We start from the raw sequence: 17024 nt of genomic DNA on the forward strand, positions 1-17024 counted from the left end.
TGAGAGAGAGAGGAGGGGGGGATGCAGACAAGGAGACAGAATCTGAAGCAGGCTCCACATTGTTAGTGCAAACCCTGACATAGGACCTGAACTCATTAACTGTGAGATCATGACCTGGGCCAAAATCTGATGCTCAACAGACTGAGCCACCAAAGTGCCCCTAAGGCTGAACTTTGTAATGAGTTCTCTGACTATCCTAGTTATGTGTCATTGTCATATTGTTTTGTTCATAGCAGCTTTATAGTAGATTTTTATGTCTGGGACACATTTTACCAACTTTAAAAATCTTTCATGGCAATTCTAATGTGTTTATTATTCCACATGAATATGTGTGTGTGTGTGTATGTGTATACAGATACATATATACTTTTTTAGCTCTAAGAAAATCTTATTGTCATCTTCCCATCCAGAACATAGTATGTCTTTACATTGATTCATGTCTTGTTTATGTACTTTATTTTTTTTTAATTTTCATATATATAATTGTCAAATTGGTTTCCTTACAACATCCAGTGCTCATCCCAACAGGTGCCCGCCTCAATGCCCATCACTCACTTTCCCCTTCCCCACCCCCATCAACCTTCGTTGTTCATGTACTATAATACAATGTCATGATTTTTCTCTATAGGTTCTTTCTTGTTCAAGTCATACCTGAGTATGTTTAAACTCACGGTCCAATTCACTGACATTATCTGAATGTAACTCTTCCAAGGCATATACTAAATCTGCACTGCCCAACATAATAGCCACCAGCCACATGTGGCTATCTAAATTTAAATTAGTTAAGATTAAATAAAATTTAAAATTCAGTTCCAGTTTTAGTTATTACTATGTTTTCTTTGAAAATTTATACCTAGCTACTTTCTCAATTTATTCTCATTAATTCTTATCATTTATAATAGAGTATCATTGATTTTCCAGGTATATAATCAAATTATCTGCAGGTATTTAGGAAGGTATTTGGACAACCTTGAGGTGTGGGGAGAGAACTGCTTATATAATTTAGAAAACTCAAAAGCCATTAGTGATGGGCCTGGCTACATAGGATTTTAAGATTTTTACATACTAATAATAGCAGCTAGCATACCCTGAGCATTGTTTTTAAGAAGTTTACACATTGAAAATGCTCAGAATATGCTAGCTCAAAGTTGGTTCTATTAATTTTGGCAACTATAAGGGTCAGCTAGCAGTCTTTGTCGTTGGTACTTTGAGAGTTTTCAGTCAAGAAAGCAGGAGTCTTGGGATTGAAACCAAGCAAAGACAGAATATAGGAGAAATAAGAATAGCCAGAGAAAGGAGAGGGAGCCCTCAATTCCCTGGACAGGGAACGTAATAAAGGCCATAGTTTGGGTAATTATGGCTTTTGATGGCTAAAGAGAAAAACAAATAGTATAGCAGGCAGTAGGATCAGAAATTAACCAAATATATCAGCAAGCTCCATTTTAAGAAGCACAGTTGAAGAGAGAGAAAAGATAAAATCTCCCCTTTTAAACTTGATATAATGACACCAGTTTACCTTAGCTTTATGGGGGAAACTGTGTGTGGTTGTAGGTCAGCAAGGGGGTAGAAGGACCATTGGCATTTCTTCTCTAGTCAAGTGATCAAACAGCTATTATCTTGAATTTAGGTGCAGACTTCCTACAAGCTATATCGTGTCTTAATTGATGTAATACAATTTGATACCACCATCCATCCTGATGAATGCTTTTGGCCTGCCTGGGGCCCTAGGACATTTCATTAATCATGCCAGACAATCCAATGCAGTGTTTTAAACCAGTTTTCACTGTCCTGCTAAGTGTCCTGTCAATAAACTAGTAACAGAAGCTTGATATGACTACAGTGAACATCAATCGATTTAATAAATCCCTGATTTCCTCATTATTCCATCCTGTAATACCTAGAAAATTTGACACCTAGCATCAAAATATGTGAACAGTCCTGAAATGTCTGCATTTTAGGGGGAAAAAATCACCTACCTTTCTTTAAGTTGTGTTGGTGTCCTGCAGATAACAGTCCCCTCCACCAGGGGTCTCTAGTTCACTGACATTATATGAATCTAACTCTTCTCTGGGATATACTAAATCTGTGCTAATACCATACGATACGATACGATATGATACGATGCGATACAATACAATAGCCACCAGCCATATGCGGCTATCTAAATTTAAATTAGTTAAGAAGATATAAAATTTAAAATTCAGTTCCACAGTTATACTAACCAAATTTTAAGTGCTCAATAGCCTTATGGCTAGTGGTTCCCACAGTGGACAGTTTAGGTATCTAACATATCAGAAAATTCTAGTGGACAGTGCTTTACTAAGTCATGTAAGTTTAAATCATCAGTGTAGAAATACTAGTTCAGGATCACACTGCTGAAAGGCAAAGGGGCAGCACCTCTCCTGGTGGTCCCAGCTAAGTCTTGAGTAGTATGTTTGAATCCTCCTTTGTCTAGGTGGTGTCCTGGGTGGGTGATGAAAACATTCTTTGTGATTACATTCAACTAACTCTCCCCTCAAAGCCAGCATATTATATCATTTTAAAAATCCATAGATATCATTTTTTTTCCTCTTATTGAGAAAATCAGGACTAGAAAATGGTAAGAAAGAGATGTGGTTTAAAAAAAAAATCAGAGGTTGCCTGGGTGGCTCAGCTGGTTAAGTGTCTGACTCTTGGTTTTGGCTCAGGTCATATCTCACAGTTAATGGGTTCAAGCCCTGCATGGGGCTACACACTGCCCGTGCTGTGCATAGCCTGCTTGGGATTCTCTCCCTCACCTCTCTCACTGACCCTCCCCTGCTGACACTCTCTCTTTCTTTCAAAATAAATAAATAAACTTGAAGGCCTGAAGTTTAATCCCCAATTCTGCCCCTAACAAGCCGAGAGACCTAGACAGAGTTGATGAACTTCTCTGGGTCTGCATTTGCTCCTGGATAAAATGAGTGGGATAACCAGATGGATGTTCCTAAGATCTAAGATACTGAAAGTACAGCAGAACTATAATGTGTACTCCTGATAAGTAAAATGAATCTCTGACCCATACAAGATGTTCCAGTAGGCCTAGAATGTGTGAGTAGTTTCTGCCTTGCATCACAGAGAAGCTTTAAAGTTACAGAATGGTGTGGCTTCAGAACCATTTTGGTAAATAGAATTAACCACTTGTTTAGACTATATGACAGCATAATTGCTATTTGTAGCATAAATATTTATTTCTGGTATAAATATCATTTTCCATCTTAAGATGAGATTGTGACTTTAAGAGATAATACTAATTCCATCCTTTGTTGTTAATGTATCACAACGAATACATCACTTAAGTGAGAATATTTCAAAGTAACACTGTGGCCTTATTCTAGGGATCTCGATTATAGCCTTAATCTAATCTTGTGGTCATTAAAAACAAAAACAAAAATGCCCTAGATGGCTCCCTGAATCATTCCTCTCTGTAAGATACCACAGATATGGGCTATATTCTCTGTTCTACACACACACATTTTAAATAAGTGGTTTAAAATATATTTATTTTTTTTAAGTTTATTTCATTTATTTTGAGAGAGAGAGAGCATGCTCATGCAAGCAGGGAAGAGGTAGAGAGAGAGGGAGAGAGAGAGAATCCCAAGCAGGCTCTGAGATGTCAGCACAGAGCCTGACATGGGGCTTGATCTCACGAACTGTGAGATCATGACCTGAGCTGAAATCACCAGTCGGATGTTCAACTGACTGAGCCACCAGGGTGCCCCCCCATTTTTTTTTTTATTTTAAAGAAAGAGATGAGCTTCTTTTCAGGTTTAATGTTCCCACTTCTCTCAAACTCTAGATGAAAATAGTGTTTGTGCCTGGGATTTCTCTTGCAGGTAGCGATTCATTCTTCAATGAGTGGACCAGATCCATACCCAGTTACCTGTAGTTCATTGTTTATCATGTCTATAATCCATAGTGGGCTGAATATGAGGAATATAAATGATGAGATGAGATTGAAGGAGAGAAAATTATGGGTAGGAGGAAGCAAATGATTAAGATGGAAATGGTGGTCAGGAGCCTCGGTTGTTCCCCCCCAGGTGCTTTGTTGACAGACAAAAAAAACCCCAACTTTTCTATCAAACTCCACCTGAATTCTTTCAACTACAATGATGCAAAGAAAATGCACGCTAATTATGAGCAGGAACATTATCTATTAATATGTTAATGAAGCAGGTTTGCTAATGGTAAAAGACTTGAATTTTAATAAAATTTTAAGAGCTTCTTGATTACGTGTTTGTTAGTCGATATGATCATTTAAAATTATCTCTAGGTGGCTTTACATGGAATAAAACCTACATTAGAACTGTATTCTAAACAGGCCTTAATGAAGCAGGTGAGGATACCATCTGTGACATAAACACTGTCAGCCAGAAATTCACTTCAAAAGAAATGTAAACTAGTTAACAGGAAACATGTTATCATATCTGCCAGTAACAGCTTTCAATGTAGGTAATTTATTTATGCATTTACTTGCTAATTTTTTCAAACATATTTGCTTATGAAAATGTTCGATTGAATTAATGGATACGACCTTTTAATATTGGGGGGATTTTTTCATTAAGAAAAAAACAAAAAAAAATCCTCTAGTGTCCTGTTTCGACAACATCACATACATAGACACAAATAGTTTTATCTGCCTAAACCAATGCAGTTTGAGAAAAGATGGAGAGTCACCAAAAACCCCAAAGTCAAATCAGAATTAGCATAGATGCTAGCTCCTATGAATGGGAGAAATTGTGTTACCTGTTCTCCCAGGTTCTCTACTGGTAATCCCTCTCTGTCTAGAAGGTGGGTGAAGTCGTTTGGCTTCAGCCTTCATTTTGCACATTAGAATCTGCACAAGGTCCTGATTAGCGTTTGAACCTGGATTATAACCCAGGGTTTGTGAAGAAAGGGCAGATGCTGAGGAGGCTGAATGGAGCCCCAGGGGTAGAACAGGGTGAGGTCGGCCTTGGAGTCTCTGAGGGATGTGTGCAGTGGGCTTTGTTGTATCACGGAGAGTGGGGAATGGGGTCCAGGTGCTGTGGGCCTGTGTCTTCTCCATTACATATGAGGCAGTGATATAGGTGTTAGTGAGGGAAAGTGAAAGTTAATCCTGGCAACCAAGGAAGGGTGACTAAGACCCTGGTCTCAGATACATGAAGTGCCCATATGTTACTGGGCCAAGAATGAAAGCAAGCAGAGCAGGTAGGGTATGGAGTGAGGAAGAGCAGGTATCACTCACCCTCGCCTCGTCACTCAGAGCTTTGAAGAGAGGCTTCGAGGAGAGGTTATGACAGGAAATCACTTTAGAAGGAGCAGCCCCATCTGAGAAACCAGAGGTGCTTCTTCCTGAGAATTCCTTCAGTAAAGGTGAGGATGATTCACCAGTTTCTCTTAATTTTATGTCATGGCATCAATAAAACATACTTCTATGGTAGTCATTAGAAATTGCTAATACTCTCTTTCATTCTTTAGTGTTATTAATGAGGTTTTTTTTAGGTCTTTTTTTTAAGGTTGTTAAACAATTCAGGAAAGTAATTGGCCATTTAAATGGCTTCTAATTGGGCCCTGCGTGAGTTTCTTTGAGGGCATGCTGCCCTCTAGGGGTTGAAGCACACAGCGGATGGGAGGATTCAGAGGGGTGGGAGCCTTGTCTGAGGGGATGAAGTGCTTTCCAAGACGAGTTGGATTTTTCGTAAAAATGATTCAGTCTTTTTGCATTTCAGCTCTAGAAAAAATTTATTTTATAGAAAGTATCACCTATTCTAAAGGCCCTAAATAAAGCAACGTCAGATTCACATACATTCCTGGGATTTTTCCTTTCTTTTTCTTTATTTAAGATTTAGTATTTCAAGATTTAGTGTTGTATTTTTAATATTTAGTATTTGGTTGGGTGTTGGGAGGCACAGAGAAAATGTATAGGCATTTTTGAAACCATAATTTTGCCCCAATTCCTAATTATTCAGTGCAAATTCTCCTGCCCTTTATTGGTGGTGACTTTCTGTGGGCCTTTCCATATCCAGCCACATTTAACTCTCAATTTTACAGAGCTGTTAAGAGCCCGAAGTCAGTGAAAAGCAGACCCTCTATCTGAACCCAAGTTTCCTCATTCCAAAATCAATGCACCTTCCTTTCTGCTGCCAGAAAATACAACTGGCTATCACTTTGCTTGTAAACAACTTGTTAACGCTTTTCTTTTTGCACAATACTCATGGCTTTAGTTGTTTGTTTGTTTGTTTTTAATGACAGGACTTACAGATAGACAAATATATGACAACCATACAATTTGTCATTTGGGGATACATTTATCCAAAACCTCAATTTTGCCTAGAAAGGAAACCAATCATGAAAATTAGTATTGCGGTACAGGCCAAGGCCTAGAAAGAGAAATTCAGGTCTAAACGGTTCAGGGAGTGTCCAGAAAAACTTAGGATAACCATTGAAAATAAAACTGCAGGCACAGGGTAGACTATAAGAAAAAAATGGCAAAAGATAGTTAAATAGTACAATTGTGACAATCGGCAGCTAAAGTGCTTCATACATCATAGAGGCACAAATCAGAGAATTGTGGAACTTTCTAGGTGAGATCTTTGCTCTCTCCTCAGAGGGTGCTCCCAGCTGGGACACTTCTCTTTTCCCCTCCTATCCCCACCCCTTCCCATTCTAACAACATCAGCAACAAAAAGGTCAGGAAAGGCCGTAAAACCCTTCTTGTTGCTACAGATGCCGTGTTGGTGGAGAGTTTGTGGAATGGAAAGCCACAGCATGGTGAAGGGGAATTCTCAGAGTAGGAAGTAGCTGCAGCTGGCATTTTACACACAGTGTACCCTATACACACACACACACACACACACACACACACACACCTGCATCAGGAATCTTAGATTTGAAAAGGACATTACCAATTGGTTTTCTAAGCCAACTATCTAACATGCACAAATCCTTGTCTGAGCTTCCCTAGTCTAATGCTCTCAATTTTAGTAATTTCTTGCTTAAATTACATTCACTTAAATCTGCCTTTATCTTGAAATCCATTAGTCTTAGCTCTGGTTGGTGCTGGTGGATTCAACAGCAAACATTTACAGTAAGATATATCTTTCCTAAAGCCTGGCTCACAATACATAATAACAAAGAAAAACCCTAGGTCCTTCCTATTCCCCAATTCCCACCATCTATTACTAACATATTGTACAGAGTACCCACAGACCAGCATGGTTGCTTTTCTGATATTGGTGTTGATGTTATCAGTTATTTTCACTCTTTTTTCAGTTTCTGAAAGCATCTCTTAAAGTGGAAAAAACAATGCTGACATATGTTCAAACGAGCAGTCCAGCTGTAGAGGGTCCCTTTCTTTTGCAAAAGGAACTGCTAGAGGGAGAAAAAAAGTCTGATATTTAATATTTGAAGGTGCCTTGGAAAATGGTCTGACATACGCTCTTCTCTTCTGAATCAGAGCTGCTTTTAAACAAACTAGGTATAAATCAATCTGCTAGTGTGTGTGTGTGTGTGTGTGTGTGTGTGTGTGTGTGTGTTAACAGAGAGAGAGAGTGATTTGGGTCTTTATTCCACATTTTCCCTTCTGGCCTAACCTAACACATCTTGCTACAATTTCAGGCCAGTTCCTCTTGTCCAGACCTCAGTCAAAACTGACTATAGCTACTTACCACCTCCACACCCTCCTCCCCATCTCTTCTTCCTTTGTAGGTGTTTGAGTAACTTCTCTTCCCATAGGAAGTTTCCCTTAGCCTTGGAAATTTCACTCTCAAATCTTTCATAAATTTAATTATCTTTTTCTGGGAAATACGGCTTCAGAAAAATGGAGATGTAATATTCATCACCTTTATCTAATGTTGAAATTAAAGAGAGATATCCCAAAATTTATAAAGTGTTAGAATTTTTATTGTTTCTTAACACTGGATTTCTTATAGCTCATCTTCTTTTGTCAAGTGTAGTCATCCCTGTCTTCATTTTACATCTTTTTTTTTTAAGTTTATTTATTTATTTTGAGAGAGAGTGCAGGAGGGGCAGAGAAAGAAGAGAGACAGAATTCCAAGCAAGCTCCACACTGTCAGCCTGGAGCCCGAGTCGGGGCTCAAACCCATGAACCGTGAGCCAAACCCATGACCTGAGCCCAAATCAAGAGTCAGTCGCTCAACCAACTCAGCCACACAGGCACCCCTCATTTTAAACCAGTATAAAATCACAGCACTATTACTGATAAGCATATCAACTTGTTTGGGCATTAAAAACTAAAGGGCCCAAAGTAAACTTACTGAGAAGAGATTTCCCAAGAAAATGCTATATCTCCTCTTGCTTGTTCCCCTGGAGATTGGTTTCGTTCTAATTCAGGACCAGGAATGAAGGTTTATGAATTCTCCAACCCAGGCCCAACCCCAGTCATCCCAGTGGAAACAATGTTAGAAGCCTGATGCACTTCTCAAACCAATGTCTCTGCTGAGGCCCCCCTGGGGACACTCAAACCCAGTTTACCTAGGCCTGGTCTTAGAACACTGCTGCTTTGTGCATTCAGACACATTGTACATACATTTCTCAAAAGACTCATGTGCCAACCACTGTACTAGGTGCTGATAATACAGAGGTGAACAATTTACGTGGTGCCTGTCTTCAAGGAAGATGGGAGAAGTAAATAGGCGATTATAGAAATGTTGTTAGACTGTGCCATGGTGGGGAAGCAGTGAGTGCTGTGCAAAGATTGAGGAGGTCCCCTGAAACTGAGTTGGATTGGGGGACAGTCAGGAAAAACCTCTCTGAGGAGGATATGGTTGAATCAAGGTCTGAAAGATCCTTTGAAGATGGAATACTCATGAAGAACTAGAAAGAGTTTGATGTCTTTTTTTAAAAAATGTTTTAATGGTTATTTATTATTTTTGAGAGATAGAGACAGAGCATGAGTTGGGGAGGGGCAGAGAGAGAGACAGAGAAGAAGACACAGAATCTGAAACAGGCTCCAGGCTCTGAGCTGTCAACACAGAGCCCGGCACAGGGCTTAAGCTTGGGAACTGTGAGATCATGACCTAGGTCAAAGTCAGACACTCAACTGACTGAGCCACCCAGGTGCCCCAAAAGAGTATGATGTCTTTAAGGAACTAGGGGAGGTTCAGTATAAATGACTATACCATGTGTGGAGAGGGGAGATTTGGTGAGTGTAGGGCATTGAGGGGGAAGAGTGGTTTATGGCAAAAAATGAGACTAAATTATATTCCATGTAAGGAAGTTTGAGAGTGATTCTATGTAGCGAGTAGCCACTATAGGGTGTTAAGCAGATAAGCAATGTGATCAGACATGTATCAATTAAACATCAGTGGAGTATAGCGTGAAGAAAAGTAAAGTATAGCGAGTATAGCGAGAAGAAAAGTAAAAATAGAAGCAAGGAGGAGACTGCAATAACCCAGCTGAGAGAAGACAGTGGCCCCTATACTGCAATGAATCTGGTGCCCTGCCTCTGGGCCTATGACTGAACCAGGGTCTCGAGAAATCATTATGTCTTCCCTCTCTCATTCCCTGAAGAAGATAAGTCTTTGTAGGGTGGATCAATTTGTTATTGTTGTGTATTAATGTTTCTTATGATATGTATTTTATGATGTTTTGACATGTTGGGTCCTTGTGGACAGGGGAGGGACTGCCCTTCCCAGGTTTAGCTAATTCCTAGAGATAGCAACTTGCCTTTCATATGCATACCTATTGTATGCAAACTAACAAATCCAGAGACTGTACTCAAAAACCACCCCATCTTTCTCACTTTTATATTCCAGGAGGCAATATTCCTTTGCCCTAGCTACCCCAGGGCTAGGTACTGGACACCTAGGGACCACCCCTATAGACTAGGGCCCACTGAAACAATTCAAACTATGCAGTCCTATGCCTGATCAGCTGTTTACCCTGCCTTACTCATTCCTTCCCACACAAACCATAAATAAAGGCTTTTGCCCATATTTCCCCTCACTCCTCCTGCCTCCTATCTGACCCTGTGCTTCCCCATGTTGCCCTGTGTGGTGTGGAATGTCTCTCTCCTCTTCAAACAGTGAGTACCAAACCACCCTTTCAACGGCAATTGTCTCCTGTTCTGTTGTCTTCACCATTCCTGAATAAAAATCAAATCCTGGGTATGTTTTAAAACAAGTTGTATTTCACCTAGATGAGCTTCATGCTGTCTAAGAAAGTCTTGAGAATCCATGACTAGTTTTCCTTAGACCTAAAGTGCTATAGTTTTATTCAGTGCTCGTGACATGCCACCCTACTTACATCATCTATCATAGTTTTATCAGTTCTGGAGGGGACTTAGTGGTCTTTTGTGCATCTTAAATTTTTTTTTTAACATTTATTCATTTTTGAGAGTGAGAGAGACAGAGCATGAGTGGGGGAGGGGCAGAGAGAGTGGTAGACACAGAATCAGAAACAGGCTCCAGGCTTTGAGCTGTCAGCACAAAGCCCAACGCGGGCTCAAACTCACAGACCAGGACATCATGACCTGAGCTGATGTCAGATGCTTAACCGACTGAGCCACCCAGGTGCCCTTGTGCATCTTACATATAGGTAGTATGAGATTTAACAATTTGGAGATCATTAGTGGCCTTGATGCAAAGAGTGTCAGCAGAATGCTGGAGCAAATGCTGATTAGAATAAGTTTAAAGGAGAGTATATCCTTTGACTATGAAAGAATTAGCAGCAATAGGAATTACCCTTCAACTACAAATAACTAAATGCATGATAAAATAGATGAAACAATGGTTTTCAGACATTGGACAAAAGATAGCACAGGACTCTGGTCACTGAGAGAAGGGAGATGAGATGAGCTTTATGATCTCCCAGCTTATTGTTTCCAGCCAGTTTTCAGGTCATACTCTAGGGAGGGGGAGCCCAAAGAGCCTAGCACTCCGACTGAATTGAAGAGATTAAGATCAAAATTCAGGGATATCAAGATAGCTAGGATTTTTAAGGCAACATACTGAAAAGGAGGTGCTTCACAGAGAAAATCCCTGAAGATATCCACAGGAACCCTCTAGAGTCTTTGGCTAATATTGATCTGCACTTAAATGAGAGAAACTCCCCAAGGCCAGGGAAAAGAGCCAGAACAATTTCTGGAGATTGCATAGTGTTGGAAGGCATTCATGTTCCCACCAATCAAAATGAGGAGATCCCATAATACATTGGTTGGAGTCCTCAGAAGGGTCTTGGCTTAGTGATAGAACTAAATTAGTCCAGAATAAAGCCTGTTCTGGACCCACTCTAAGAAAGCTTAAAATCAAACCTTTATCAAAAGGATCAAAATTATCCACAAGTACCTTAATTGGATGCCAGAAAAAATTCAACAATCTTTAATGGAATACAATACAGTACAGTAATAAGTAAAGCAAAATTCACAACTCTTCATCCAATTAAAAATTACCAGGCCTTCAGAGGCACCTGGTGGCTCAGTCAGTTAAGTGTCTGACTCTGGATTTCAGCTCAGGTCATGATCTCACAGTTTGAGGAATTGAGACCTGTTGCACTTCTAGTGCAGAGCCCGCTTGTGGTTCTCTCTCCCTCTCTTTGCCCCTCTGCTGCTCTCTCTCTCTCTCTCAAAATAAATAAGTAAACTTTTAAAAAAGTACCAGCCCTTCAAAGAATCAGTAAAATTTGATGTACAATCAGATTAAAAAACAATCAATAGAAACAGAACCAAAATGACAGGGATCATGGAATTCATAAACAAGGACCTTAAAACAAGTAATATAAATCTTATAAACATGATCAAGGATGTCAAGAGAAATGTAAACTTAATTAGGAGAGATATGCAAGATATATATATATTTTTAAAAACCAAATATAATTTCTAGAAATAAAAAAAAATACAGTACTGGAAAGATAAGTGAATTTTAAGACACTGTAAAAGAAAGTAAACTTGAAGCACAGAGGGAAAAAAACCCACAACCTCAATGAATTGTGGGGCTAATAAAAGTGTCTAATATATGTATAATTGGAGTCCCAGTGAAGAGGAGACTTGGGGAAGAGAAGAGGACATAAAATATAACTGAAGAAATAATGACCAGAAAAAAATCCAAATTTCTTGAAAGTGACAAACCCATAGACATAAAAAGATCAAGAAACCCCAAACAGAATAAACATAAATTAAACTGCTTTAAGGTATATCATGATCAATTGTTGAAATCCAGTGATAACAGGAAAAATCTTTAAAGCAGCCCAGGGAAACAAGACAAGAACGACAGCCGACTTCACACCAGAAGACAATAGCACAGTATCTTTGAAGTGCTATAAGAAACAAAATCACGTCAATCCAGAATCCTATGCCCAGTGAAAATATTTTTCAAAAATAAAAGCAAAATAAAAACATTCTAAGACTGCTCTTACTTCCTGACTCTACCACTGTGATGAATGCAGTTCACTATGTTCCTCAGCAGTTTTCTCACAAGACTTTCAGGATCAAGCAATTCTTGGCCAAGAAACAAAAGCAGAATCATCCCATTCCCTAATTTGGATGGATTTGGATGAAAACTGGTAACAAAATCAGGTACAACTCCAAGAGGAAACACTGGAGAAGAACCAAGCTGGGTCTCTGAGGAATAGCACATGAGATGGCATACATATTGTATCTGTATTATAGTCAGTAGTGTCTTATCATATCAAGCTGAAAACATCACAACTATCTGAACAGTCAGATGTATTTTATTGGGAAAATGATTTTTCTCTGTGTTTCTATGCTTCTTTACTGTTAGATTGGTTCAGTAATAACTATGTGAGATCTTCTGTTTGAAAAAAAAATTTAAGGCCAACAAAAGCTAAGATTGTTTATTGCCAGTAGCCCTATGCAGAAAGATATAATAAAGGATTCTTGGATGTACACAGAGAAAGAAGAATGCCAGAAATGGTAAATATGTGCATAAATACAGAAGTGTTTTCTTATTAAAAAAATTCTTTAAAATATAATTATTTAAAGCAAATCTACCAACAATGTATTACAGGCATACATAGAAGCAAAGTATATGAGAACAACAGTACAAAGGAAGAGGGGAATTTGGAAATATACCATTGTAAGGTTCTTAAATTATATGTGATATGGTATAATATTTTTCAAAAGTAAACTGTGATATATTAAAGATGTATACTGGACTCCCTAGAACAACCATTAATTGAAAAAACCAAAACAAGTATAATTCGTAAACCAATAGTGGAGATAAAATGGAATCATTAAAAAAAAGGCAGGATAAAAGGTGTGTGGAAACATTTTGCAGATGACGGAAATGTTGTATAACTTATTGTGGTGGTTGTTATATGATGTTTACATTTTTCAAAACCCAACAAATTGGTGAATTTTATTGTATGTAAATTATACCTCAATGAAGATAATAACAAGAGAGAATGGAAGGAGAATAATTGACAACTGTGAATACAGACAAGTACTTAAAGAGTTTTGCCAAAAGGGGATACTTGTTGGCAAGGGAAGGGTCAAGAGAAAATACTTTTATTTTTAAAATGGAGAGACAGCAGTATGTTTGTATGCTGATGGGAATGATGCAGTAGAGAGAAAATGATAATGTAGAAGCAAGAGAGCAAATTGCTGGAGTAATATCCTTGAGGTAGACCATTCATCTATGGTAACAGTTGGGAAGACAGAATATAAGAGCAGTTAAGACAGTGTTGTGGTGGTAGAACTCTATGGATTCTCTCCCTTCTGGTTACTTCAGTTTTGGTGAAATAGGAACCTGAGTTTAAGACTGGGGAGCAGGGGAAGCGGGGGAGAGGTGGGAAGTTGATGAGAAACAAAATAGTATGAAACAGGCAAGGAGGATAATGGGAAGATGACTGGTCTAGAGATATCTAGCATGATGGCCTGGAAACATTAAGGACTCATTTGAAGTTGGTGGCCATAAATTTATTATTTTTGTTTTGTTTTGTTTTAAATTAATTTTTTAAATTTCAAGTTAACATACAGTGGTTTCAGGAGTAGAACCCAGTGATTCATCACTTCCATACAACACCCAGTGCTCATCTTAACAAGCGACCTCTTTAATGCCCATCACCCATTTAGCCCATCCCCTCACCCAACACACCTACATCAACCCTCAGTTTGTTCTCTGTATTTAAGAGTCTCTTATGGTTTGCCTGCCTCTCTCTTTTTTATCTTATTTTCCTTCCCTTCCCCTATGTTCATCTGTTGTGTTTCTTAAATTCCACATGAGTGAAATCATGTATTTCTCTGCCTGACTTATTTCTCTTAGCATAATACACTCTAGTTCCATCCACATTGCTTCAAATGGCAAGATTTCATTCTTTTTGATTGGCCATAAATTTAAAGTGAGACCAGTCGATATGATTCTGTGTTTTTCTCTGGCCATATTGTGATGACCACAGGTGCAGAGTAGATAGAAAGTTGGATTCTACAGGAGTTACAGATTTTGCCTTGAGTACAATGAAGTGAGAGGGGTCAGAAGGTTGAGGATATGTTCAAATGATAACGCTTGTTGAGGAATTTGAGTTGGGTAAGGAGGAAAATGAGGGCATCAAAGGATTGGGGGATACTGAAGGGTGGGAGAACCAATGGATTGGAATCAGAAGCCTTAAAGATGTACATACCACTTGAGTCAGCAATCCATATTTAGGAACTTATCCTTAGCAAATATTGATACAGATGCACCATACCTATAAGAATGTTCATTTCAGCATGTAACAGTAAAAATTGTATTATATAATACAATTATACAAGTATTTATCAGTTGAGAGCTGATTGAATAAATCTTGGTCCTAAATTAAAAGCAGGTTTTGTGTGGTTGTGTGATTATCTGTCAGGTAATATACAAGGCTATGCTGTGGATTTAGCTGGAAGCTGGATCAATGAATTTATTTCCTGGCATTCCAAATTACTGTTGCTTGTCCTTCCATTGCTCTAATACCCATATTATTTTATAACTAGACTTTCTAGAATAATAAGGAATAAAGTAAATGAGAATGCAATTAGTCCTCGCAATGGTTTTTATCACCTACAGATTAGTCATAGAAGAGTGGCCTCCATGGAAATAGCCCTCAAATTGAGCAGGTAAACACAGAGTGTCCTTTCTCAGTCCTGATGTTCATTGCTCATGGTGCATTCTGGTGCCCTCCTACTTGACTGTAAAGTTGGGTGTTGACCACTCTCCCGAAGGTCACCGAGAGCCTACGGTTTGGGGTTTTCAAACAAACAGGAAAATACCTAGCTCCTCTTCTGGAGTCTATAGCAAAGAACATATAGTATGTATAGCATATATTTTATAGTATGAAATGTCACACTGTGATATTTCTTCTTCTGGAAATGTAAAGGAATAATGACAATAATTGTAAGCATATATAATGTTTGGTCATAAATTAGACATGTGTGAATCACAAATGTGGTAGATTGTTTCACTATTAAAAAATATCCATTGTCCTTCTCTCCCTGTTGATATTAAGCCTGACCATGTGACTGCTTTAGTTATTTAAATGTGAGAGATGATATATGCCCTTTTCCATCAGAAGCTTTAACAGCCATTGTATGATTCTGCCATGTTCTCTTTCTCCTCTGAAATGTCCTATATGGGGGATTATTCCTTTTGCCTAAGTCTGAATGAAAACAAAACAGTGAAGAGCTGTAGGGACATGTAACATAAATAAGAAACAATAGTTTGTAATTAAGCTACTGAGGTGTTGGGGTTATATGTTCATAAAACTTAGTCCAAGCTGACATCTATGATAAACTAAACAAACCGAACATTACACTGGATGTATGTAAAAGCCTTGAGTGCATTCTGCAGAACGGAGTAAGGACTACATTTATTCAGTGCCAACTATCATACACTATCCATGCATTCAATACTCATATTAACCATATGTGATACATGGTGTTATCTCTAGATGAAGATTGAAGGGAACAAAGCTAGTAGTAATTTCACACAGTTAGTATGACAGCCAACATTCAATTGTTTCTTTCCAAATCAAAGCTCAATCAATTCCCAAGTCCACATTCTTTGCACTCTTTCATACTGCCTTCTGAGTAAAGGAATTCTGAGTTTAGTTGCAGCTTTAGATAGTATGGACCTAGGTGAATTCTTTACTTGTATCCCAACTAGTGTGGGAAAAATTTGTAGACAAGGTAGGAGTTCTACAATTGGAGCCATGTGCAGAAAGAAAAAGAGCTAGACTTGTAGTGTAGGGCATTTCTCAGCAAAACACAGGCTAAAACCAAGTTCCAAGGCAGGAATATGATGGCTGGATGATGAAGCACAGTAGACTTTGAGATGGTCTGCAGATTCCAAGCTTTAGCGTGTGAGAGTTGTGGCAGGTGAGGCAGTCTTGCTGAAGACCCCCTAGAAATAGAATGAAGGGAAGTCCTGAAGAGTCATGGGGTTATGGGATGGTAGAACCTTGTTAAAGTGACCATAGATAGCTATGTTCATAGGATTAAGGGTCAACTTAAAGAGAATTAATTTGGATCTTGGGGGTAAGTATTTTGGCCCTGGTCTTTCTTACATGCAATGATGATCTATTACCACATTTGTGCAGAACTATGGAGGTATTAGCTGCTAGGAAGTTAGAGTAATCAACCTTCTTTGGATCCCAAATCCCCACACTTATATTCCTATGCTTAGACAAGTTTCTTAGCCTCCCTCTGCTGTCTACAGATTAGCTGGTGGAGGCATCACATAGTGGCAATGATGGGAGAAAGCTCATGTTAAATAGTCTGCAAAGGTGCCTTTTCAGAGGGCCTGAAGGCAACTAAACATTCTAACATCAATTTAGAATAAATCATTCCTTTGCCTTCTAAGGCTTCACAGACATGGGTTTTGGGTAGTGAGCTTTCTGAAGCCTTTGACTGACTGGAAGCTGGTGAATTACAGCTTCCCTGGAAACCTTATTGCCCTGTCTGAACTCATGCCAAGTTTGAAACAAACAGCCAGATTCTTCTGTCCAAGTCCTTTTGTCCTGCTTCATAGTCTGGTTTTTACCTTGCTAATGGCAGAAATGGCTGTGATTCCCAATGCATGACTCTTGAT

At 38.8% G+C, this 17024-nt stretch overlaps 1 pseudogene; it reads left to right on the top strand.

Moving 5' to 3' along the window:
- The window catches only part of LOC122468087, a 32522-nt pseudogene extending 19905 nt beyond the window's left edge, over positions 1–12617 (top strand).
- The last annotated feature ends 4407 nt before the right edge of the window (positions 12618–17024 follow it).

Source organism: Prionailurus bengalensis, chromosome B3, assembly GCF_016509475.1.
Source record: "Prionailurus bengalensis isolate Pbe53 chromosome B3, Fcat_Pben_1.1_paternal_pri, whole genome shotgun sequence".
NCBI lineage: Eukaryota > Metazoa > Chordata > Mammalia > Carnivora > Felidae > Prionailurus > Prionailurus bengalensis.